We start from the raw sequence: 26906 nt of genomic DNA on the forward strand, positions 1-26906 counted from the left end.
AATAAAAGAGCTAGAGACTATCTCATAGGATTATTCTGAGTCTATAGCAGAAAGAAACATAGCCAGACCCTCTAACAAATATCAAACCTCAGTAAGTATTGGGTAAGAGGCTGATAAATAATTAGATATCAAGATATCAGTTGTTTAAGTGTGAGGCTGAATACTAGCTCTTTTTCTTTTTTCTTCTTTTTTGGTTTTTTGAGACAGGGTTTCTCTGTGTAGCTTTGTACCTGTCCTGGAACTCACTCTGTAGCCCAGGCTGGCCTTGAACTCATAGAGATCCACCTGCCTCTGCCTCCCAAGTGCTGGAATTAAAGGTTTGTGCCACCACCACCCAGTGAGACTAGAATTTCTGATCTCCAGAAAAATAACCTCTTTAATATTTCTGTTTTGAGATTACAGTATAATTGCTTCACTTGTCCCTTTCCTTTCTCCCCACCTAATCCTCCCATAAGGGGTACATTTCTATCTTTCACATTGAAGGCCTCTGTTTTTATTAATTGTTTTTGTATACATCTATGTATATGTATACACACACACACAGACACACACACACACACACACACATATATATATATATATATATATATATATATATATATTCCTAAATACGTAAATATAATATTCTCACTCTGTATAATGTTATTTGTAGGTATGCTTTCAGTGCTGACCATTTGGTATCAGATAACCAGTGTGTAGTAATTCATTACAATGGTGATCAAAATGAATGGAATTAGATTTTAAAGACTGTGTTTAGTGAAAAAGAAGAAGCATTTTCTTCTCTGAATATTTATTGGTCAGTCTTCTCATATATGTTCTGGCATAGCACATGCAAATTAAAAATGGTTTCTAAAATCTTCTGATTTAACTATTGGTTTTGTGTTGGAAAGTACTTTGGGTGGTTGCATTATCATTGGGGCAGCTATTTTTGATGCTTGGATTATTCATTAATGGTTATGATAGTATATGAATTTGAGTCTGCATTGTCTTCAAAGGAACATTCATTGTGAGGACATGGGAGCTGAGATAAGGCCAGTGCCAGTGGTTAGGCACCACTCCAGAGTGGGGAGAGGTAGACGTGCAAAGCCTCAGAGATGAAGATTTGTGGTAGATGGTAAAAATAATGTAAAGAGAAAATATAATGCCATTAGTAATAGATATGTTTGAGAGCTAGATACCGAGGTTATCTGAAAGCCATACTGTGCCTGGTTGCCTGGGTGCTCAACTGAATTGAATATAGTATCTCAAAACATTCTTGTCTAGGAATTTCTTTCACTGTAAGGATAAATTTTGCCTCCAAATATACATTTAGAAAGAACTACTGAAGGCTTCTACTTGATTTGTTTTAGCACATACCCCATACGAAATCAACCAGTAATGACTCTCAGTCTGTGTTGCCACAGGTGGAACTGGATCACATGACAAATATCAACATGATAAAGAGCCTCTAAGTTCTTAGCTATGTCTACATCGAGCATCCATTTTTTTTTCCACCACATTGGAATAGCAACCAAGATTTGAAATAATCAAAAACTTTTCTGTTAAGTGCATTCTGGTTTCCTCACCTTTTCTTATTTAACAATGATTAGCAAAATAGCTGGGTCTTGTACTCCTCTTTGGTAGCTCGAGGGTGAAGCATCTGTCTCCTGTGACAGGACCTAATATCTGATGCAACTGAAAACTGAGAGTCCAGGAAGACGAGGACTGTCTAAGTATTATTCCTGTGTTAGACATGAGGGAACATAAGCTTAAAGAGATAAAGTCGATTGTTTAAATACAAGGAGCATCTGAGTGTGTAGTCTAGATTGAACCTGTGGCTGACATCAACCCAGAGGCAGATAATGCAGCTGAATAGCCTAGTCTCTGCAACTCCTTTTTTTCTAGGCACAGGCAAGGGAAGACGGAAAGTGGGCTGTATACAGATGAAGATAGTAAGGTTAAGAAAAGGCATGTGGTGAGGTGCTCATGCACCTCTATATATGTGCAAAGGACTTCCCACTGACGTCTTTGTATTATAGCATCCTCACCAAGCCTATCCTTTACATCATATAAAAATTTTAATTACTACAAGATTAAGGCTTTTGCTTTTTCACACCTTGAAGGGATGAAAGTCAAATTTGGTGGTCCACAGTGCAAGAAGGACTAGCTTAATTATTTCAATTGGGGACTGCCTTTAGTAAAATTAAAAGTGCAAGAACCTAGCCTTTGAGAGGAATTCTCTTTGTCCACTTGGGGCTGTTGTAATAAAATATATGAGATAGGATATTGATAAACTATAATAGGTTTATTTTGACTTGCAGTTTTGAAGCTAAAATGACCATGCTTTGGTGGTCAAATCCAGCATAGCACACGGACAAGTTTCTAAGCTAGAAATGTGTGTAAGTTTGTTAAACATTGTGTGTGGAAGAAGCCAGACATGTGGAATGACCTTGCTTTTATAGGAACCTAACATTGCAGTAACTAATCTTGTCCCGTGAGACTGAACACATTCCCACAAGGAGAGTAACCATGCTTTCTTGGGATGTTACCCATCACATAATGACCTCCCTCTAGGCACTCAGCTCTTGAAGGTTTTATCCTGTCTTCCTAGAGTCATCCTGGGACCACACTTCTATCACATGAGTCTAACCACATTCAAAGTATGGCTTCTCTCAAACAAACTCAGAAAGAAAAAAAAAACTATGTTGGGAAAAATGGTTTATTTAAGAAAGGAATGAAACAACTTGAGATACCAGACAGGCAGGCTGTCTCTGGGGACTAGTGAAACAAGTCTATAGTAGATAAAGCAATAGCTTCAGACTCAAAGCTGGATTTGAGTGTTGGCTGTGTCCCCTGGTAGCTTTATGATAGGAAACAAGTTATTTAACTTGTCTGCATCTCCATCTCTCATCTGCAAGATGAGGTCATATTACACAGTCTTTGGATTTACGGGGTGGGGTTCAAACAAAGAATGGCCATATGGGCTTTAGCATCAGAAATAAAGAAACAGTAGCTGATGTTTCCATCAGCAGCGAGATGGATAGAGGGCGGCTGTCGCAGCGTGGGGAGGGGAGGGGGTCCAGCCACACTTAAATTCTCAGCCTGTTCCTTTGCTTTCCCAAATTCTTGCCTTCAGTCTTAGAAGTCCATGTGGGGTGGAAGTTCCACCATCCACAGCCTTTGTTGTGATTTCATGAAAACCTGAAGGACCTCAGACTGTGAACTTTATAGAATTTTGAAAGTTGAAATTCACTTAAAAACAACCCCAAACCAAGACAGACCACATAAACTTGTAAACTGCAGACCTCCCGTCCTTCTGTCTACAGTTAAATGATAGGAGCCGATCGATACCTCCTTAATTGGGTTCCTGTGTTCCCTGGGCTGCGAGAACACCACTCACAAATGGAAATCTGAAAATGTTACATCTGGTTCTTCCTCCCCAATATCTCACATTACTTTTTTGACATGATTTCATTCAATTTTGAGACATAAATAACCTGGACAGGAACTAAAATGCGTTTTATAGTGCAGTAGTGAAAAAAATAATGAACTTAGCTCAGTCCCAGTTCACCTAAGGCTCACTGTATGCATTATGTTAAACTTATAAAGTGTCATTTCATGGCATAGTCTCAAAATCAGCTCCCAGATGCTGAGTGAGGGGGAACCAGGAGCTAAGTGAAGCACAATTCAATATGAGTTAAAGACATAAAAATTCAATGGTGTTTATTTTATGATCACATTAAACAGATACTTTAAAAATCCCACTTTTGCCTTCTGATTAGATCATTATTTCTAGAACTATTATTGTGAATATTAGTTATTTCCCATTTGTTTGTTCGGAGAAAGATGCCTTTTTCTTTATGATGAAGAAGCCTGAAATCTCATCACATAAGGATTTAAATATATAGTTTATTTAATACTACCAGTTCACTACATATATACATATATATTCTATAAATGAGAACATATTGACTTCAATTTTCATGTTTTGTTGTTTACTTAGCATCAATATGCCATTTCTAGAAAAATATAGAGGAAATGGAATATAGTGATTGATACCAGTGTGAGCAATAGTCCATCTAATGTCTAACAACATCTCTATAATCTCTATGGACATTTAATTCATATTAACATGGCTTTAAAAAACTGTATGTGACATTGAAAGTATTACCCCAAAATTAGATTTAAATAACTTGACATTAGTACTATTTAGTTCTTTCTTTCCACGTGTGGTAAAGACTGTCACTTAGAATAGTGATTTGTCAAATACATGGAGAAACAAATGTGTTGACTCACAGTAGAGCAATGATAGGTGGTTAAGTAAGTATTTTAGCACCTAGATAAACAACGAAGTGCATTTCTCTCCTCTCATCTCCTTATACTGTTGGGTGTACTACTCAATAAGTACAAACTGAGCAGTAATTCAATTCAGTGAACACTTATTGACTGTGTACTATGTACTAAGCCCAGAGGATATGACATATCAATCTATGCTGGCAATCAAGAAGGAAAGAGAAACGTGTGTCCCCACGTGGAAAATTAGCATGAGATTATATATGTAGTGTTCGATAGTCTCTGTACCCAGTATGATCTTAGACATTATGGAGAAATGTACTAAGATAGCACCTCTTTTTTGGTGTTCTAATCCAGTCAATGTAACAAAGCTTAGTGTTAACCCACATGAGCAGGAGTGCCAATGAGATGGTATGTATGCTTGCTGCCAAACCAGAAAAATGTGTTTGATCCCTGGTACCTTCATGGTGGAAATTATAGAACCAACTTGCTCAGTTGTCTTCTAACCTTCACATGTGTGCCATAGCACACATCTGCCCACCTGCAACAGATACTAAATAAATCACATAAAATATGGAAAATCAGGCATTAGTCAAATCTAGTAAATGCACATGAATGTCACACTAATAACACAGAGAAAAATTATGGCTATATGAAATAAATATTTGGTCCCAAGTGAAAAAAAAATTAGGATTTTAAAAGTACATGGTACTCAGCATTATGTACATAGTACTTAGTACATAGTAAGTACAGAGTAAGCAGTCATAGACTTACTATTTCATCTAAATATTTAGAGGAATATAATTTCAAAACTTACATGAATAATCTCAAAAAATGTTTCCCCATCCAATGACAAATCCCTTTGTTTTATAAAATTACATTTTTCTCCATTTAAGTTACAGTTGATTTTCAAAGTTGATTCCCAAATTCCCTCAATAACTTATCAAAGCAGAGAAATTTCATTTCCTTAATGTTTATGACTGACAGATTGCCCAATGGTGGGATTACAGCCCCTCCCACCCTTTTCATCCAGACATGACAAACAATCTTGCAAGCTGGATAAAAACACCCAGATAAAGTAATAATACTAATAATGTTTTCTGCACCCCATTAGTGTCTATGTGGTTCTGTCGGTTATCTAGATGGAATGACAGCAGCCCTAGATGAAATGCACTTGAAATGAATAACACATGTGCATGTTTATCTCATGCAAAGTGGACCAGAAGCACTAGAGTTTACTGGTGTGACTGCAGAAGGGAATTCTTTACAACTTGTTACATGAAGTGGCAGGGCTAGGTTGGGCGGGAATTGGAAGATACATGGAAAAATAAACTCTCCTGATGTTATGTATTAGATTCCACAGTGGTCTCAAGGCATGTCTGATGATCTTAATTCACTTAGTGTGCTGGAGCGATTCTTAAGCCCATGTCTTCTCAGTGTACATAAAGCTGAACTATTGGCTTGCATTAAAAAGGAGCCTTGTAAAGTGTTTCTTACAAAAATAAATAGCTTGAGTATCCAGATATGTAACAACTTAATTCTCAAGATCCGGCATGCTTAAGAGTCGCATTCTTTAGGCATTCAGTCTGAAGCAGAGAAGAAAACGTTCTTGTATGGTGTAGATTTCTGAATACATAACCAGTGAGCTGAGCTTGAAGGCTTTCTTTAGCATGTTGCCCGTGCCCTTTGGAACTAGTGTAAGGCAACAAGATCACTGGAAATACCAGGTATTCAAGTTAAATATGATTTCTCAATGTTTCAAATGGCCTCTCTATGAGTGCACAGTTCATGTTTTTATGCTATGTATGTTTTTGTTGCATTCTGAGTCCAATCTCAAAGCAGTGTTTCAGGGAAAAAAAAAGTCACACAAGAGCACATCAAAAATGCCATGACAGGCTACGAAACTTTATTCACCATAAATTTTAATTTTTCTGAGTGAATAAAGTAAATGTTGCCACTGAATTCATTTAAGCTGCAATCTGATTTTGAAAATGAAATTTCTTCCTTTAGTTTGAACTTTTGTGTCTTGCTTATGGCTTATAGAACCAGTCTTTTACCTTGTGGGTAAGCAAAATATGTAGGGAGTTTCTTTGGGGTAGCACACGGAAGGGAAGAAGAAAAGAGGAATTTGCAAGTCTAAGGAGAAAACATTGTTTATTACTCTGGACACGTTATCCAAATATTCCTTTTCACGTATTTCTTCCCTTTTTCCTACAATTGTAGTTAGCTGACAGGACTTGGTCAAGTCCTCCAAGAAATGCTTGTAAGGTACAGAATTTCCTACATGCTTTCGGCATTTACAATTTGAAGAGCATAATAAACTTGCAGGATTAGCCACAGGGATATAATCCATTAGAGTCTAATTAGAAAGCAAGCTGTCCTACCTGGATAAGCTAACTGCCAGGGTTAAGATAGAAACGGTGAAAGCTGCCCAGTTGATGCAACGCAGGAATCATGAAGAATTTGTCAGTGTTGCTCCACAGGATACCACAGGAAGTGCAGAGCCTCGGGTCCTAAAGCAGTGTCTTGATCACAATGTAGATCCAGTCTTGTCCCCTGTCTCCAGAATAAAGGTGGTCAGCCTGACTGTTTGTAAGACTTGTTCAGACTGTTTTTCTATCTGTCAGACAGATGTAAAATGTGTTCTCTAGTTTACACTTGCCCTTTAACTCCCAGTCCAGGAAATCTGCTGCTTGGAAAAACTTGTAAAGTATTTATGACACTGAAGTCATACACAGCTTTTCTTATTCAGGAAGAGTGAAATGTAAAATTTGCATATGGTGACCAGCATTTGGATCTTGAATTAGGAGACCCATATTAGACCTTCTAAAATACTGGTTACACAAACATTTCTTTCATTTACCAGCCTTTTGATTATATTTGCAATGTTCTTTTTCCTTTTTTTCTTTTTCTATTTTCTTTTTTGGTTGCTGTTACTAAGTTTTACATTAGGTCATAATCAATGTCTATGACTGATTCTGCCTCTTATAAATTACATCAACACTCCATCTTATTCAGGTCCACCCTGTCATTAAGATGTATTGAGGACATCTTAGGTTCATAGGTCAATGGGTATATGAAGAAGTTTTCATACAACCCTTTGTGTTGCTGAAGAGTTACGAAAGGAGCAAGCTTGGCCTGCCTCACTCTCCCTGCTGCTGTCCCAGATACAATCACACACTTGCTCTGCAAAATGTTCTTGTCATTTCTGCTCACACAATGGTGTGAAGCAACAAAGAGGTAGCCCTTCATGTAGTCTTAGAGCTCTACCCTTTGGACTTGAGACCCTCTCAAAAATGTGAGCTCAATACAACTTTTTGGCTTCAAGAGCATCTTCAGTCAGGTATTTTCCTATACTGACCCTGAATAGATTAAGAAAATCATCCTCAGAAATGGAACCCAGGGAGGAATTTCAATAATTCAGTGAGAATCACAAAGTATGATCATTCAAAACAAACAGAACCCACATATACAGGAAAACAAACAAACAAACAACAACAAACACCCAGCAGCAATTACTGGAGCAGGAATTAGAGGCAAAGGAGACAGTAAAGACAGATTCACCCTGCTATATCTTTTCCTAGAAAATACCACTAAATTGTCATCATTCTGTGGTGGCTATGACTATAATGAAAGGAAGAAGGCATAGGGAGGGGAACATGAAGGATAAAGACAGCTGAGTTGGGCGAGGGGCAGAGAGGGAGAGCAATGAAAGAGATATCTTGGTAGAGGGAGCCATTATAGGGGAAAAGAGAAAACTGATTCTCGGGAAATTCCCAGGAATCTGCAAGCATGATCCCAGCTAAGACTCCTAGCAACAGTGGAGAGAGTGCCTAAACTGGCCTTCCCTGTAATCAGATTAGTGAATACCTTAATTGTCATCATAGAATCTATATCCAGTAACTAATAGAAGCAGTGATCCACAGCCAAGCACTGGGTTAAGTTCCCGGAGATGGGTTGAAGAGAGGGAGGAGGGACCTTATGAGCAAGGGAGGTCAAGATCTTGATGGGGAAAACCACAGACCGCTGACAGGAGCTAGTGGGAGCTCATGGACTCTGGGCTGACTGCTGGGGAACCTACATGGGACCCAGCAAATGTGAGTGACAGTTGTGTGGCTTGATCTGTTTGTGGAGTCCCTGGTAATGGGACCAGGACTTAGCCCATTCACTGTCGTGAGATACCTTGCCCAGGCTTGATGCAGTGGGGAGGGGTTAGGCCCTGCCTCAACTTGGTATGCCAGACTTTGTTGACTACCCAAGGGAGGCCTTAACCCCTCTGAGGAGTGGATGGGGAGGGGAGGTGGGGGGCTGTAGAAAGGGAGGGAGGGGGAACTGGGGTTGGTATGTAAAATGAAAAAAAAAAAGGAAAAATGAAGAGCAAAAGTTTCACAATGGAGCAGCAACCTGCAAGCATGCCTCCCTGTGTATTTGCTTGGCCATGGAGATTCCACTTGCCCCTCCCTACATTCTCTAGAGTCTAGCCCCTTGTTCCTGAAGGTAGAACCTACATGATGAAATTTAATGTTAAGGTCTTTAGTATTAGAAAATAGAGTGTTCTAGCAATTTCAGTTTAGAACAGAGTTGAAGGTTCTCATTCATCTGTATTCTATTTGGTTATATATGTGAATACTATCTAGAAGATAACAGACTCCAATATCTGCTGTGATCAGGACAATGACAAACAGATACAAATACAGATAAAGATGGTATGAGATAAAATTGCCCTTCACAGAAAGTTCTGCACCCAAATATTAAAGAATTCAATAATCAGTTACACATATTCAAAGAGGCACTAAAACATGACCAGAGAAATCAGGAAGAGAGGATAAAGATTTTATAAAGTAGAATAAATCATTTTATCAATTGAGGAGCTGATCGCCAAGACTTGAGCCTTCTGAGTTTCTTAAAGGAAGGCCAGTAAAAAAGACCTTTAAATTATTAGAAATGTTGAAATGCCCATCTCTGGCAAGAGTTGGCCAGGATCCAAAGAGAAAGGATTTTTCTGTGCCTCAGTTGTACTTTTATGTCCTTATTACAGTGAGTGCATCATATAATCATTATATAATTTAAGCAGATGTATTGACATTTCAATTGTGCTTGCTACTTACTTAATAGTGAAAAGTATTAGATATAATGTTGCTATTGTAATTTTGAGAAAATTCAAAAGTAAGGATTTACCAGGTTTTGAGATAGCAAACAAGTTTAATGAAGAATGTTCTCACTATGATTGAAATGCTTGTAAGAAAGCAGTCATTTCCCACCCTGGGTCAGAAAAGTCAGACATACTTGGAAAAGTTAGATTCCCACATCTCTCTTCTTTCATGTAACACATAGCTACTTAAAAATAGCCATTCTGTTGTTATTGACAGGGAATGTGGGAGCGTTAATGCATCCTCCATATGCACTGGAGAACAATAAAGAGTAAAGGAAATTCACACATTGGGGAAAATAGTAAGCACAGAGGGTGGTCCTGGCATTGTATGCTGTCATTGGCATAAAGGAAAATTACACTCCCAGGGAGACACAAATTTCGTGTGAGAGTTGCAATTATCTAATCAGTGAAAGAATATGTTTCAGTTTTACAATTTATCCCAAGCCAGCATAGAGATGGCTATAAAGCAAATAAGCCCCCACCACCACACAAGAAATAATGTTAGCTGCTTCCCTTGACTCATCATCCCCTTCATTTGAATTTCATGAACTTATGAAGATCAAGTTGAGTAGACATTTCTAATTTTGTTCAAGTGGTTGGTGATTATGTCAGACTTGATGACCAAGTGCTTAACTGGGTGTGAGTGAGAATTTTTATTCACTTCAAGCTTCTAAGGTGTACCTTCAAGCACATTGGGGATATTTGGGGAGATTTCCTGTGGTTCTTGTCACACTGATTACTACGCAAATTATACAACAAGGAACTTCCCAGATCTGCTAGACTCTCTGCATGCTTGTGTGACACAGAATCTCTAGACACTAGCAATGGATGTAGCATGGGTTGACATGGGTTGCTTGAATAATTCATCAAGTGAACCTGAATATTCGGAGTAGGAATGGTCTTCATTTACAAAGATTTTCTCTGATTTAAATACTAACAGCTCATCATTAATGTACACATTTGTTCTTCCAGGATGGCAGTGACAATTTGCCTCTATACCATGGCTTTACAATTTTGACACTACTGGACATTTTAAGTAGATACTACTATTGGGGAAGTTATGTGCATGATAGAATGTCCATCAATAGCCTTAATCTCTGTCTCTACTTACTAGACTCAAGTGCCCTCACTCTTTACAACACTCCAAACTATCTTCTGGAATAATTCAGTTAAAAGTCTCCTAGGATCCAGTATTGATCCTTATTCCCTGCTGGGAACCACTTCTCTAGGCTAAAGAGAAATATGTATGTTTCACACATACATATTTTAGTGATCACGTAAAAGTGGCCAGGCCTAAAGCAGCTGCTTCTGAAGGGAAATTAGAGGAGAATCTAGCAATGCCAGTGAGTGCCATTAACAGTACATTTAAAGTGTGTGCAGAAGGGCAACAGAAAGTACAAGTGTCTAGATACAGACAAGGGCAAAGTAAGATGGATTGGACTTAGTCCACGTATTGAAGTGGACTATGCTCATATGTTCTTCTCAGTGAAGTTAGAACCCAAGACCTTTGAGTATCATGGGGCAGACTTTGGGATGGGAATCAATGGGGTATTTGATTCAGGAAGATAGTGCTGTTAGAACAAGACACTTCTCAACCGGGCTGCACACTTATCTCCCCCCATAACATTCTTGGCTTTGTGTGACTCCGTTTGCTTCATGCTCAGGGAGCCGTTAATGCTCACCAGCAGTCTGTGAAAATATGAGCTGAGTTCATCGGATTTCCTCTGTACAGAGAACAAAGCAGAAGAGCAAACTGAATTTGACAAACTGGAAACCAACAATGTGGAGCAGACAAATAGTTGAATCATCGTCATGGCAAAGCTCTGTGTTTGGAGTTTGTGTAGGTCCTGAGCTTTGCAGTTTCCTGAAACCAAACTGCGCAGCTCTCTTTGCTATTGTGTGGCTGATTCCTTATGATGTCCTGCTATTTGCTGTGAAATAAATGTGTGGAGGACCTTGTTTTCAGCACTAGGTTTTTTTTTTTTATCACTTAGGGAAATTCTGTTAGTTTTTTGATACACAAATCTCACAATGTTTTCTCTTCTATTTTTTACTAATGTTAGTAGGAGTGTGAAAGTGTTCTTCACTGTTTTGTTACCTTGATCATTTCAAAACTGCCAGTGTTGATGTTTCTAAATAGCTAGACACATTTGTCAAAGGATTTACTTAGTGATGACTATAAAATATATGTATAGCATTAATTTTTGTATGTGTTTTTCCTAAGTGAATTGAGTTTGAAATAAATCCTATGTTATGGGAGTGTACTGAAGTTAAATGTTACTGCAAAGATGTGTTTTTGTTTCACCTGATATAGATGTCTATTGTGACCTGACAAATAATATTAATCATGACTGTGTGAGATAGAAATTGCATTGTGCTAGCTTTTTAATACCTAAAGCTGGTGGCTAAGGGATATGTGTCTAGTTTATTTGTAATACCAAATAACTCATTGTGTTTTCCACACCAGTTTCTCTCAACTGTTCCATCAGATGCAATTTAAAAATATCTATTTTGTGAGTGTGTAAATGGGAGCATAGTCCTCCAGTGAAGCTGAAATTAGAAATGTTCTCAAAGGCCTGGGAAAGGGTAGTTTTAAGGAGGGTTTCTGCATGTGCCAAATGGGCTCTGTTTCCCTTTCAAAGGGAAAAATGTGCTGCAATTGCAGACTGATTTATCTGAAGTGCTTTGGTATTCAAAGGTGACTCATCACTGGGGACAATACAAAGCATCCACATATAATACATGCAGTCAACCCCCACATGTGCAAAACAACCACAGCATACAACATGGAAAAATCATAATCATAACACCAAAAATTAAATTAAGAAAGTAAGGTGAAGTATCTAAAGGGTACCTTGTTTGATAATAGGTTAAAAAGTTACTGTCTGGCTTATTCCCCTCCTTTAAAAATATTAATAGATTAAGATAACTAGGCATAGTTATCAAATTAATCTGTTTATTGCTGTGATAAAATATTCCAACAAGAACAACTTAGGGACAGTTCCAATGGAATAGAGCCCATCATGGCAAGGAAATCATGGTAGCCACAACAGGAAGTCAGCTGCGCATATTGCATCCATACTCAGAAAACAGAGGAAGTGCAAAGAGTGGGACCAGATTATAAAAATTTCAAAGCTGTCCCAGTGATATGCACCCTTCAGAAAGGTTACACTTTCTAAAGTGTAATCTTGAGAAATAATTTTTCCAAACAGCATTATCAGACGGGGACCAAACTTTTGAACTCATGAGCCTTTGGGGGACATTTTACATTCAATTCATCATAATTGGGTAAGTTGGAAATGAGTATCCATGTGGCATTCATCTTATGATAGAGTTAATCAATGCTTTTGCAAAGACATCTGTGCAAATTGTTATTCTAGTTAAGAATTATTAGAAGACAGTTGAGCCAATGTTCTCTCATAATTTTACTAAAACGTATCTAGTTAGGTTTAAAAAAATAAATGTGATTAAGAGAGATTCAATAAGATATTCATGATGTACATTGACATATATTTTAGTGGTACAGGTATATTATGCTTTGATTGGTGCAAAGATGAGGAATAGTAAAGGAATTACACCCGTTATGTGTAAACTCCTTCCTTAGTATTTCTATATACTTCTGTCATCAGAGGGAAGAAAATACCTTTAAGCACTAAATCTGTGCAGGACATGAACCCCATGAGTATGTAGAGTGGGTGGTGTACATCCCAGGGATCATGTTGACTAAATATTTTAAGGAATTAGGCATTAGAAGTCCATTTGCATTATTGTTTGTTTTTGGTTTTGTTTTTTATCCATGACACAGCAGTGTCTCCTTATCCATGGATTCACATCTGTGGTTTTAGTAAATCATGTTGTAGAAAATAGTAAATAATAAAAATCTTCTGAAGTAATGACATTTTAAAACTTTGTCTTTTGCATAGCATAATGGCATCTGACATTGCTCTGCTCCTGTTCCAGGTAGGTAATGAGTCACTGTTTTATCACCTCACTCATGCCTTGTATACCACTTATCTTTTAGTCACTTATAGCCTCTAGGTTATGACCTAGACTGGGATAATACCATAGTGTACATGTTGAAGTGACCTTTATTTTATATAGTAATGACTCCAAAGAGCAAATGATTTCTAAGAGGTTTGAAATACTGAAGGACAAATTAACTCTGGTGGAATGAAGCAATACTGTAGGATACATTACTTATCATAGTATGCAAAGAGCTCTTGACAAGCCATGTTCTTGCATCCACTGGACTTGCTGCCGTTGTTTCCTCCTCTTCTTTTATAACTTGGTTCTTTTTTTTAATTAAGAAAATTTTTTCATTCATTTTACACACCAATCAAAGATCACCCTCTTCCCTCCTCCTATTCCCACAGCCTCCCCTCCCAACCCATTCCTCACTCCCTCCCACAAGAAGGCAAGGCCTCCCATGTGGAGGCACATTCAGTAGAGGCAAGTGTAGCACGAATCTTAAAAGGTCTTATTAATAAATCAAACCGAGAGTCAGGTATTGGGGTCAATGCTGGAAGATGAGAGAAGCAGAACAAGCCACAGCTTCCTCACCTTGCCAATTCCTCAACTGATCCTTTTTCCTCAGACTGGAAGCCTCTGAGTCCTCACCCAAATCGGGCTCAGCTGAACTGCTCCTAGAAGCCTAAAAGCTTAACCAGCTCTAGTTCCTGGTTTTCATGCCTTATATACCTTCCTACTTTCTGCCATCACTTCCTGGGGTTAAAGGTGTGAGTCACCATGCCTGGCTGTTTCCAGTGTGGCCTTGAACTCACAGAGATCTGGATGGATCTCTGCCTCCCAAGTGATAGTATTAAAGGTATGAGTGCCACCATTTTCTGGCCTCTATGTCTATCTAGTGGCTGTTCTGTTCTCTGACCCCAGTTAAGTTTATTAGGGTGCATAATATTTTAGGGGACACAATATATCACCACAGGCAAGTCCAGTCCTTCCCCCTGCCTCAAGGCTACACAAGATGTCCCATCATAGACAGTGGGCTACACAAAGCCCTCTCATGCACCAGAGATGGATTCTGATCCTACCGCTAGGGGATCAAGCTACATAACTGTCTAAGCATGCAAAGGGCCCACTGGAGCTTCTAAGAAGACAAAACATATCCTTCTAGTTTTATTTAGATGCTCCAATAAGACATTCTGAATAAAACCAACTTGGGAGGATAGGGGGATTTTGGCTTACACTTCCACCTCCCAAGCCATAATTGAGGTTAAGTCAGGGCAAGAACTTGGAGACAAGAACCATGGACAAGTATTGCTTTCTGGCTCATTTCCTATCTCATTCACATTCTCTTGTTTAACTACATTTCTTTCCAACCCAGGGCTACCTGTCTCAGGATGGTACTGCTGGAATTGGCTAGGCCCTCCTACATCAGTTCATAAGACAATTTCCCACAGATACACTGATTAGCCAATCTGTGGCAATTCCTCCATTGTGGCTCTGTAACCTTGTCAAGTTGACAATTAAAGCTAACTAAGACAGTGAAAATAATTCAGGCTTTTTTTTTTTCTTTTGTTTCTGTTTAACTTCCTAACATTTTAATCTAGAGAAATTCAACAGGACAGAAAAAGAATTGTGTCATTGAAAAGATGTTTATTTATTTATTTATTTATTTATTTTACAACACCTTTCAGTTCCACATAATAGCCACAGATTCTCATGCCCTCCTCCCCCTCTCCCCTCCCCCTCCCCCCAGCCCACCCCCCATTCCCACCTCCTCCAGATCAAGGTCTCCCCAGAGGACTGGGATCGACCTGATAGACTCAGTCCAGGCAGGTCCAGTCCCCACCTCCCAGACCGAGCCAAGCGTCCCTGCATAAGTCCCAGGATTCAAACAGCCAACTCATGCAGCGCACCCAGGACCCGGCACCACCACCCAGCTGCCTCCCAAACAGATCAAGCCAAATGACTGTCTCACCCATTCAGAGGGCCTAATCCAGTTGGGGGCCCCTCAGCCTTTGGTTCATAGTTCATGTGCTTCCATTCATTTGGTTATTTGTCCCTGTGCTTTATCCAACCTTGGCTTCAACAATTCTCGCTCATATAAACCCTCCTCTTTCTCATTAATTAGACTCCCAGCGCTCCACCAGGGGCCCAGCGGTGGATGTCTGCATCCAGATTCCTCAGTCCTTGGATGGGGTTTCTGGCACAACTATTAGGGTGTTTGGCCATCCCATCACCAGAGTAGGTCAGTCCTGGCCGTCTCTCAACCATTGCCAGCAGTCTTTTGCGGGGGTATCTTTGTGGATCTCCGTGGGCCTCCCTAGCTCTCTGCTTCCTCCCCTTCTCATGTGGTCTTCATTTACCATGGTCTCCTATTCCTTGTTCTCCCACTCTTTTCTTGATCCAGCTAGGATCTCCCGCTCTCTTTCCCTCGACCGTCGCCCTTCATTGGAATCAATCTCCCCCAAGATCCAGCTATACCACTCCTGGGCATATACCCGAGAAATGCTCAATCATACCACAAGAGCACTTGCTCAGCTATGTTCGTATCATCATTGTTTGTAATAGCCAAAACCTGGAAACAACCTAGATGCCCTTCAACTGAAGAATGGATAAATAAATTGTGGCACATATACACAATGGAATACTACTCAGCAGAGAAAAAAAATTACATCATGAAGTTTGCAGGCAAATGGATGGATCTAGAAAAAATCATCCTGAGTGAGGTAACCCAGACTCAGAAAGACAAATATGGTATGTACTCACTCATAGGAAGATGCTAGATGTGGAACAAGGATGACTGGACTGCTACTCACATCACCAGTGAGGCGACCTTGAAAACAGGACCCCAAGAAAGACACGGAGAAATGGATGAGATCTACATGAACAGCCTGGACATGAGTGGGACCAATGAAAAGATGTTTTGAATGGCTTAAACATGTGACTTACACCTCTTATTAACTGTTAGCCAGCTGAGACAATGGAAGTCAGTTATTTTTGGCTCTCTCTCAGAGGTTGTTCAGATGACACCATGCCACCCTCCTAATGACATCCGTATAGATCCCTAGAATTCTATTGTAAAAGCTATTTCACCCATATTTTTGTTAATATTCAAATGGTACAAACTAAAGGAGATTTTCATTTTCTTTTTTTAAAAAGATTTATTTATACTAGGTATACAGTGTTCTGCCTTCATGTGTCCCTGAAGGCCAGAAGAAGGCACTAAATGTCATTACAGGTGGTTGTGAGCCACGACGTGGTTTCTGGGAATTAAACTCAGGACCTCTTGAAGCGCAATCAGCACTCTTAACCACTGAGCCATTTCTCTAGCCCTAGATTTTCATTTTCTTCTGCATTTAACTTAGTCTCAGACAAAAGCTACTATCAGCTTTTGATAGTTCTTTCCTTAAATTCCACCTTTTGTCTAAAGAGACAAAATAGGCAAGCAATCCAGTTCAACAGCTGCTTTCTAGAATTCTACAGAAAGAATCATTATGGGATTTACAACATATGAATCTTTAGCAATGAGAGTAATAATTCATATGTAAAAATGTTTATTCCTGTGTTAAAAATGAAGAGCCCCTCTCACATAAGTATTAGTATTTATCCTAAAGTGGATTTTACTCCTAAGATTCATGAATGTTTGTAATGCTTACCATTTTACTCAGTACATAATTATTAAATAATAAGCTGGTCTAGGTAGGAGTTTTCTCAAGACCATAAGTACACATATACACAAATGACAGGGAGTGGTGTTTGCCTAGAAGAACATAGAGACATCTACATGCTTGGCATGGTCAAGAATTTTATAAAGTTTGTCTACTTTTGTTGAACTTTGACAGTTACTAAAACTAGAGTAATTTGTTTTCTATAGGTAAAGAAACTTGTTTCTCTAGATTCTTAACCACATAAATGATTCAGACACAGACATCCTGGCTGAAATGTATACCATGGGCCACTCATCAGTCATATGGAACAGAACAAATACCTGTATCTGAAATGTATAACTCTGGTATGTTAGTCTAAACTCTCCGCAGAGACCCTGGCTTCCTTTTGCCTACCTGTCTGTCTATAAGATGTTAATATCTATTTTAATTACTCTGGTATTCACAAGGTGTGGTGGTTTGAATGAGAACAACTCCCCCCCCCCAGGATCATATGTTTGAATGCTTGATCATTAGGTAGTGGCACTTCTTGAGAGAGAATATGAGGTGTGACCTTGTTGGAAAAAGTGTGTCACTGGGAGTGAGATTTGGGGTTTCAAATGTCTAAGCCGTTGTACACTTTTGGCTTCTTTGTCAAAAATTATATGTTCTAGGTATGCGGATTTGATTGCCCAATGACGGAGTAATGGATAGGATCTACATGAACAGCCTGTACGTGAGTGGGGGCAATGAAGGGCGAGGGTCGAGGGCAAGAGAGCTTGGGGGAGTGGGAGATCCCAGCTGGATCAAGAACAGAGAGGAAGAACAAGGTATAGGAGACCATGGTAAATGAAGACCACATGAGAATAGGAAGAAGTAAAGTGCTAGAGAGGCCCACAGAAATCCACAAAGATGCCCCCACAATAGGCTGCTGGCAATGGTCAAGAGACAGCCCAAACTGATCTATTCTGGTGATAGGATGGCCAAACACCCTAATTGCCGTGCTAGAAACCCCATCCAATGACTGAGGGAACTAGATGCAGAGATCCATGGCCAGGCCCGGGAGTCTAATTAGCGAGAAAGAGGAGGGTTTATATGAGCGAGAATTGTTGAAACCAAGGTTGGATAAAGCACAGGGACAAATAGCCAAGAGAATGGAAACACATGAACTATGAACCAATGGCTGAGGGGCCCCCAACTGGATCAGGCCCTCTGAATAGGTAAGACAGTTGATAAGCTTGATCTGTTTGGGAGGCATCCAGTCAGTGGGACTGGGTCCTGGGCTCAGTGCATGAGTTGGCTGTTTGAAACCTGGGGCTTATGCAGGGACGCTTGGCTCATCCTGGGAGGAGGACCTGCCTGGACTGAGTCTACCAGGTTGATCTCAATCCTCGGGGGAGTCTTTGCCCTAGAGGAGATGGGAATGGGGGGTGGGGTGGGAGGAAGGGAAGGGGGCAGGAGGGGGGAGGACAAGAGAATGTGTGGCTGATACGTAGAATTAAATTATATTGTAAAATAAAATAATAATAAAAAAAAGTCTAAGCCAGTCCCAGTGTCTCTCTCTTCCTGATACTTGTGGGTCCAGAGGTAGAACTCTCAATTCCTTCTTTAGAACCATGTCTGCTTACATACTGCCATGCTCCTCACCATGATGATGATGATTAAACCTCTGAAACTATAAGCAAGCCCCAATTAAATGCTTTCCTTTATAAGAATTACCATGGTCATGGTGTCTCTTCATAGAAATAGAATGCTGAATAAGACACAAGGACAATCCAATTCAATGTCTCCCTTGAACTCCAAACCTGAAATATTTCACTAAGTATAAGCCACCTATCCTACGACCTCCTTGTATTAGACAAAGAATCTGATAGTTTATTCAAGTGCTTGTAGAGTTACCCTGGATGGCAAAACTCACAAGTTGATGTGGCCCAGTAGCTTTGGTGGTTTTACATTAAGCAGAGTCAAGTAACTCACTGTCTTTCATCATTGGAAATAGGGATCTATTTCCATGGGAATAGAAAGGTAACATGGCAAACAGAATGATTTGATCTCATGCCAGTACCTCCAAATGTGCATGGATATACAGAGAGACCGTTGAAATAGTACTTACTGCTAAATTAACCCAATTGGACAAGTGTCTAAAAAGTGAAATTAGAACATAGACACATAATATGAAATAGGACAGAATAGAAACCAATAGGTTGCCTTGCATATAAAGGGAATAAAGTTTGTTTTGGAGACTTAATGCTCATGTGGGATCTATAATTGAGTCATTGTTAAGTACTTTATAATACTTCCACTATGATTGATTGATTGATTGATTGATTGATTTTAATTTTCAAACAAGGCCTCATGTAGCCCAGACTGGTACTCAAACTCATTACCTGGTTGGGGGTAACTCTGACCTCTGGCTCCTCTTGCCTCCATCCCAAACGTGCTGGAATTACGTATGTTCATAATGACCCTGGGCTTTCTCCATTCCTTATTTTATTTATTGACACAAAAATATTTTGTACCCTATTGAGAAAGAATGGTGAAGTCAAGGGAGAACTGAAATTTTACTCAGAATACTTTTGAAATATATCTACTTCATTATATTTGAATTCATAGGTATGTGGAGTCCTTTGAGTTTTAAGAGAGCATTCAGCAGTAAGTTCCTATGTTCTTTTTGACCCCCACAGGCTAGTTGTTGACAGTCTACGTAATACTTTTATCATTTAATTGATGAAGATTTAGAAGGAATAACAACATATTCCATCGAAACTATAGTAGGAAATAAAAAATCATTAGGTATAAATTGCTAAACTATTTATTACAATAAACATGGAAATCTTAATTGAACTGAGAAACTAAATGCATTCACATAGTTATGGAATTTGTAGTACTGAAATCAGCTCAACTCTCTCTGAAAGGCTCAAGGGAACTTTGTCTTTTATGTAATTGCCAGTTGCATTTAAGTCTATACTTAAAAAGAGAACTGTGATTAGAAATGTGGGATGAAGATCAGTATTCAAATAATTAAAGTAAAAGCTATAAGATATTTATTTGCATTGCTCAGAGAAAGGCATTAGTCAGCACGGTTCTACATTTACATTGTGAATGTCAACAAACTCTTAATAGTAAACACAGGACCAGAGAAAGAAATGACTGAGAACATGTATGAGAACACTACAGACAAGAGATAGACTGTTTGACATAAATAAACAACATGGGTTGGAAAGATGGGGGAGAAACATAAGCTGAAATGAAGACTGAAACTTACTTAGGAAGAGGCCACATTTCAGGAAAACTGTAGGCTAGGTCCATTTGATTGTCATACCAGCATCCAAGAGACTTAAAACCCCCTAATTGTCTGTTCTTTTGTTCCAGCTTTGCTTTACACATCATATGACTAGAGTCCTAAGGCAGAGTGTACAATCAGCACAGCACATGCCTGCCTGCAGTCCAGGAGCAGGAAACACCTGGAAAACAGTCCCAGGCACAGCCATTGACTGGAGAGTGAAGAGCTCACTGGCTCATTGCTGTGTCAAGGCACTACACAGAGACAAAAAATCATTCTCTGTTAAGAAGAGGAATGGATATCTAGATCAGAGGAACAATAAATCCCAACTAAAAAGTGTATTTTCAGTATTAAAAATTACCCCAAAGTAGAAGGACGTGCCAAAAATTTTCCCAAATAAGTAATTCCATCTTCTATCAAAGACATGACTATCAATCAAACACAATAGATTGTCACAAACATGCTAACCACTGTGATCAGACTTACCTGGTCTATGTCATGGTTTCTTGGAAGTGAAAGGTAAATACAATCACATGGTTTCTTGGAAGTGAAAGGTAAATACAATCACTGAATGACATTTAGAATCAGTTCTGAATTGAGCTTTGGCGATTAATAGTGAGCAACAAGTAAACATCTAATTTGCAAATTAGTTCGAATCTTTTCTTGATAACATTGGAAATTCATTCATCCTTTGTGCCTGAGAATATGTTTTTACAATAGAGCATTACAGAGGATGCCAGAGATGTTGAATGAAGAACAAAGAATTGCAGTAACCATTTTGAGAGCACTTAAAGACTTTTTCTGTGTATTTATGATGTTTTAAATGTTGTCCAGTCATTTCATTGTGTCTAAAAGCTATATTTAAGGGGAAAAAGCAAGACTTGATCACTCCTCTTTGTGATATTTTTATTTGTACATACTGACTTGTGTCTTTTTGCACAGGTAAATCAAGGAGAAATTGGCATACCAAGCAAATTATATTATTTTTATATTGTTATTTTGCATTATTAATATTTTTATGTTATTAAATTAAATCAATTTTCTGTGGACATAATTTGCTTGAAAACATATTAGGACAATTCCATCTCAAGAAAATGTAACATTGGTTGTTCCTAAGCTCAAATAGAAAGTAAAAAGTATAGCTTATTATTTGTTTAGATTTAACAAGCAACTGACTATTTTTGCTGTTTTGCTTTGTATTTTTTTTTTGGGTGGGGAAATTTGAGTCAATTATTTCAGTTTGGATAATACATAACAAACACTTTCTAATCGATTCTAAAACAGGAGCCACAGGACACATATAATGGAAATTCTTTAATACTACAGATAGTCAAACAGCCTGTGGGAACAAGTCTAGTAGGCATTTTCTGAGAGTCATTTCTGTAGATCTTGTTCCAATAGGACATTCTGGACCACTGTAGCATGGAGAGTTTGAGTGAAAATTTCCCCCATTTATGTCTGACTTTCACTCCCTTTACTGCTAATTTTGCAGACTGAGAGGATGTGTGTCTGTCTAGCTCAAGGAGAATTTATGCTCCAGGTTACCCTGAATCTACAATGAAGTTCAATTACGGTGTAAAGGGTTCAGAGGAGCAATAATCACCTCACTGAATCTATCTAATTTATAGAAAAATACATATTTTAAAACATTGGCTCTAAATATATAAATATACCCTGCTTTAGTAAACTTGTGTACATTTAACTCCTGAAGCAATTTGACAGATAGCATAAATGAGGTTAGCTCAATGGCGTCAAGAAGTATAGCAGTGATACTGATTTTCCTTAAATCTAGATGTTTCTTTTTAGATATGACTAATATCATTCACTCTTTTTAATCTCATTACAACCAACATCACAATATGTGTTATCATGGGTAACACTGAAATATTTTTAAAAAATCAATGCTGAAGTGTAGCATAAATTCTAATTGGCCTTAGTAATAAAAACCCCCGAGTCAGATATCAGGGTATACACTGAAAGATCAGAGAAACAGACCAGCCAGACCCTAGAAAAGACTTCTTACTTCTGGGAATCCTCACCCTGAAAAAGGGCAAGATCTTGTCTCCACAAATCCTTAAACTAAATGCAATAGCTCCTGTCTCCTCCTGCCTTATATGCCTCTCTGCCCAGCCATATCCCTTCCTGTATCCACCTTCCTAGTAGTGGGATAAAAGGCATGTGACTCCTGAGGCCTAGGATTAAAGGTGTGAGCCATCACCATCTGGCTTTGTTTCTCTTTTAGACTGGAATTATCTCATTTAGCAGAGGGTGGCCTCGAACTCACAGAGATCCCACTGCCTCTGCCTCCCAAGTGCTGGGATTAAATTTGTGTGCCATCACTGCCTGGCCTCTGTGAGTAACTAGTGTCTAGTTTCCCACTCTGATATTCAGGCAAGCTTTATTTGTTAAAGCACATACAAAATATCACCACACTATTTTACAAACTATGGATCAGTTGAATCTTGTTATGTTTCAACAGGACCTATGATTTAATGGCATAAATTCAAATACCATTTGAAATCACCTGAATCTGCAATGGATTAAGCCTACTACAGGAGTGTCATGTGTGACTGTGTGACTCTGTGTGTGTGTGTGTGTGTGTGTGTGTGTGTGTGTGTGTGAGAGAGAGAGAGAGAGAGAGAGAGAGAGAGAGAGAGAGAGAGAGAGAGAGAGAGCACTAGAGCACAGGTGTGGCTTGCATATTGAGTCAGAGGAAATCTTTCAGGAGTAGATCCTTATTGCATACCTTGTTTGGTGCAGTAACTCTTGTTTTCAGGTGTACCCTCCAGCTTAGATGACCAGAAACTTTCTATTGGTCTACCACCTACAACCTCATATTGCTATAGGAGAGCTGACATTAAAGATGGTCATCACTATATCTGGCTTTTTTGGAGATCTGAGAATCTGAACTCAAGCTACCAGATATACCCAGCAAGTGATTTTTATCAGCTAAGCCATTATCCTGACCCCAGAGACACTTCATAAAAACTCATGTGAGAATAAGTGTGACCAGTATGTCTCATTCATCTCTCTGTCTAGAGATGTTTTTATCTTGACTTGCACAAACCACCCTTGTTCATAGATGTACTGGATCTTAGATCCAAGGACTGAAATTATACTCAATTAAAGACCTGAATTTCAACTTTAAAAAGAACCAGTTCAAAGGAGCTCAGAAAACTCGGTGGTATTTTCTTGCTGCCATTGTGTGATTATGAATGGAAAATAGTTTAAAAATAAGGATGACAGCCAGACTTAAAAGTACTAGTGATTCTGCCCAAATAAACAACCAGCAAGACCACACATGCTTTTCTTCATGTTATAGGACTTGACTTTTGTGTCTAAACTCAACTGTGAATCAGGTGTGGTAAAATTTCCCTAAGCCAATGACTGTTTATTCTAAAATAGTAATTAGGAAGACATCTTATCTTTTAATCGAATTGAAACTCCAATAAAATATTAGATGATGTAAACTTGCTTAACCTGTAATACTTCTTTTTAGCTTTCTTGTTTTGACAGAGTATATTTTATAAAACTGACAAAATATTTTATAACATATTTCCTGGGACCTGGTATGTGATTATGGAAGCTATTACTAAGTTATAAGTTAGTATTAGAATGCCTGTTTTCTCCTTTTGGCATGGAGAGATTACTGGAATAAGTAAGCACATTAATACTATTTTTACTCTACTATGGGATTTTCATGAGGCTCCTAAAAGATAAGAACATAGGCATATGATTTTTATATAGAGTTATTATATTTAATTACAGCATTTTATAGGATAAGTGTTTTCCCTGAACTAAAATCCAGAAAATTCTTTGAGATTTGTCTAATTCCTAAAACAACTGTCACATATAGCCTCAGGATACGAATGTACATTTGCCTAATTATTCTCCCCAGGAGCAATGTAGGAAAAGTTGTTAATCCTCACCTAACTTCTTTCAGCAATAAAACAATTATTGTACTTACAGGACAAGCATGCATAGGAAAGAAGTTGACTCTATACAAGTAAATAAACTAAGATGGATATGGTAATGTGCACCTGTAATTCCAGAATTTGGAAGGCCAAACAAAAGATATTTAGGCTATCTTGGTCTAAGGGTGAGATCTTATCTAAAATAATTTTTTTTGTTTTTGTTTTTTTTTAATCCAAATGTCTTAGTTATGTTTTTATTTCTGTGATAAGGCATTATGATCAGGGCATCTTATAGAAGAAAGAGTTTATTGTAGGCTTATATTTTCAGAGAGGTTGAGTCCATGTCCATTATGAAATGAAGCCTGGCAGCAAGCAGGAAGGCATAGTGCTGGAGCAGTAGCTGAAAGTTTACATCTTAATCCACAAGCACAAGGCAGAGAAATATAACTAGTAATGATCTGGGCATTTGAAATCTCAAAGAAAATCACCAAGAACACACCTGCTCCAACAAGGCCATATCTCCCAATACTTTCCAAGCAGTTACAGCAGCTGGGTACCAAATATTCAAATATATGCACCTGTGGGGGCAAATCTGATCAAGCCAATGCACCAGGTAAATAAACGATTCTAATCTGAAGTCTTTCTAGCCTGGTATAGAGAAAGTAAAGGGCAAGTACATGCCTCCACACAGCTGAATAGGAAAATGATGTATTTGCACTGATCTGAACATTAAAATATCCTGAAAGTTTTTACAAACAAATCTTAGAAATATTGATTACAATGTTTCATATTACTTAAACACCGTTAGAGACTCCTGATGACCAGCTGAGGAGGAGAGCAGAATGTTAGTCCTAGAAAACCTATATGGGCACTGAAACATGAGTTATGGCTGCCAGGATGTTCAATCCTATTTCAACATAGTTTCAGCCCCAAAACACCACTTAGTAGAAAACTACTAATCTCTCCATTAGGAGAGATGAACAAATGAACATTACTTGCTTTGAGAGCACACTAGTTGTTTTAACTGCCTTCAAATTTTGAAAATGTTTGAAGAATGAAGGAGGCTTAAATTTGTTATATCAAAGTCATTCAAGGTGAATCATTGTGCTAAACTTTAAAAAAGAAGAAGGTTTGCAACTTACTCACTGTAAGAAAGAATTCCCCCATGAAATCCCAGTTAGAACAGGTTGGGTTGAGAAACAGTATTTTCTGACATAGCCGTTGTTTAGGTGTGTTGCTTCTTGGATGTCATGTAGAAGATTCAATGTTAGAATATGGACCTGTTTCCAGGTCCTTGAGGTCTGAGATGGTTAGTACCAATTAGATGGTATGTGATGTGTAGGCATGCATGTGGGGATTATCTGATTGTGTTAATTGATGTGAAAAGACATATCACAATTTAATTGTGGGTAAGACTGTTCCCTGGGCCAGGGGAAAGAAGCCTGTCTAAACTGGAAGAAGGGAGATGACTACCAGCACGCATGCATTGATTGTTCTTTTCACTGCAGTCATAATGTGACCAAATGGTTCAAGTTCCTGCTACCTTAATGGATTTCCTCATGACAATGGATTGAACCTTGATCTTTTAAATAAAATAAACCTTGTCTTCACTAAGTTGCTTTGGTCATGACATTTTCAAAAAAGATTTATTTATTAATGTGATTGTTTTGTCTGCAGGTACTTCTGCACATCAGAAGAGGGAGTCAGATTCCATTATAAATGGTTGCGAGCCTCCACGTGTGTGCTGGGAATTGAAGTCAGGATCTCTGGAAGTACACCTAGATCAATTAGCCATCTCTCCAGCCTCCGGTCAGGGCATTTTTATCAAAGCAACAGGACCAGAAAATAAGATAAGAAGGTCCTCACTAAGTCATTGATTCTCATCCTGATGATGTATCACAGAACATGCTCACTTTTTTCTTTAACATTCATTGACCAAAAATTCTCAATAACAACATTTTCAGGGGCTGTGTCTGTGAGTCGAAAATTCTTAATATTTGATGAGGAACTGGAGGCATAGGATGGAATCCTTGAAGCCGGGTATATTTTTAACATGAACTTTGATAAAAAGAACATTCTACCAGGTAGCATAGAGGTCCAGGTGAGCATGAGGTGCTGAGACTCATGAGGCCGTTTTTCAAGGGCTAAACTTAAGGGATTCCAAAACTAAATAACCAAAATAAAAAATTTAAGTTAATATTGTAAAAATCAATAGTAATGTGAACGAAGTTTCACAAAAGCATATTAACATTTTTAAGAAAATCAAAATCATAGCTACTCTTTTGTTTTTCTTTCTTCATTCAGATTTCCCTTAGACTTGCGAAGCAATCTTACTAAGTCTTCTTTGTGACTGATGAGTGGTTTTGTTGTTGTTGTTGTTGTTGGTTTTTCTGTTTTTGTTTTGTTTTGTTGCTTCCTTAAATGTTGTTTGCAAACCATGTGCCTTCTTCTTCTTGCACCGGTGTTTGATCCAGGCCAAACAGAGATAAACAAAAAGGCAAACAGCTCCCTTCTGTGAGTACACATTGCTGAATATGTTTGTGAAACATCCCATGTATGCTAGGCTTAAAGATTCAGTGCTTGAAGCCACTTTCTTCCTAACTGGGGTGAACTGAGGTTATTTAACATATAGCATATGGCTTTAACTTTTAAAAAATTCATCTTAAAAAAAAAAAGAC

Source organism: Peromyscus maniculatus, chromosome 14 (assembly GCF_049852395.1).
Source record: "Peromyscus maniculatus bairdii isolate BWxNUB_F1_BW_parent chromosome 14, HU_Pman_BW_mat_3.1, whole genome shotgun sequence".
Lineage (NCBI taxonomy): Eukaryota > Metazoa > Chordata > Mammalia > Rodentia > Cricetidae > Peromyscus > Peromyscus maniculatus.